Here is a 1,212-nt window from a genome sequence, read left to right as displayed (position 1 = left end):
CGGTCACGTGACGCGCGCGCCGTCACGTGACGCGCGGCGCCGCGGCGCCCCGTCGCCATGGCAACGGCCGCGCCCGCGGCCTGCGCGCCCCGACGGGGCCCTGTTCGCAGCCGGGCCTGGTGCCCTTGTCCCCCTCCCCTGTCCCCTGAACCTGATCCCGGTGTCCCCAGCCCCAAACGACACAAATGTGTCGTTATTGCAGCTCYGCAAATCTCGCATCAAACGTTTTGGCAGCAGCTCGCGAGGCAGTTTACGTTATCCTCGGTTTCTGGATGGGAAACTGAGATTCCTCCCAAAACCGGTGGCAGATCCAGCAACAGAAAGCAGTTCTCCTGGGTCTGGTCCCACTCTCTATCCCCTAAAAACCCCTAAAATGTATTTTTGTCCTGAACTGTACCCACCAAGCACGTTTCCAGTCCTGTGAGTGAAAATCGGATGGCTCGGGTTACCAGTATAAATCAGGAGTATTTACGAAGTATATGCATGTAATCAAGAGCAGAATCAGAGAAGCATGTAAATTATACGGAAGTTATCCTTAGGAATTTGCTTTCTGAATGGGTTCACCCTTCCCTTTCTAAGGAGGAAATTAATTAAAATTAATAAAACTTTAAAAAAAAAAAGCCGTAACAGTGCCTCAAGTCTGCGAGGAGATAAAAATCCATAACAAAATTGTTTCTAAACTACTTGGAAAATAAAAAACTGAGCCAAGTAGCTGTATCAGCATCATGCTGTTTCCTGCTAAACGCTCCTATGATGGGAACCCTATAAAAATAATTGATCATCAACCCGGAGTTGTTTAAAACTGAAGTTGCCTCTTGGGGCATCTTCCTTCCCACCGCCTGCCCCAGCTCTGATCAAAGAACGGTCCTTGGGCGAGCACAGGATTTGCCTATGCGGAAAAGTAGCTAAATTGTTAATTTAATTATTAGTAGTAAATTATTAAAAGTGTGTTTAGCAGCCTTTTAATTCGATTCGGCAGTGGAAGAGCGGGAAGGGACAGCCCGTAGGGCTACACCGCGCGGTGCAGGCTGCCGGCTACGGCGGCGGGGGGAACCTGGCCGCTCGCAGCCGAAGCTCTCCCACCGCGGAGGAAACGTTCGGCCCCTCTCGTCGCGCGTGCGAAAGGGCCAGGAACCAGGCGGGGAGAGGCGCCGGGTCTGCTCCTTTCGACGGCAGCCTGGGAGCAGCTCGAATCGATCCCCGGGCCCCCCC

The 1,212-nt window shown here is 52.7% G+C and overlaps 1 protein-coding gene across 1 annotated transcript in view; it reads right to left on the bottom strand.

Annotated features, from left to right (window-relative positions):
- The window catches only part of ZC3H3 (zinc finger CCCH-type containing 3), a 162,848-nt gene that overhangs the window by 157,322 nt on the left and 4,314 nt on the right, over positions 1-1,212 (bottom strand). The window lies entirely within an intron of this gene.

The sequence above is a fragment of the Apteryx rowi genome, unplaced genomic scaffold (assembly GCF_003343035.1).
Source record: "Apteryx rowi isolate R43461 unplaced genomic scaffold, aptRow1 scaffold_106, whole genome shotgun sequence".
NCBI lineage: Eukaryota > Metazoa > Chordata > Aves > Apterygiformes > Apterygidae > Apteryx > Apteryx rowi.
The sequence above is the reverse complement of the archived record's forward strand: the minus strand, read 5'-3'. Positions and strand labels throughout refer to the sequence as shown.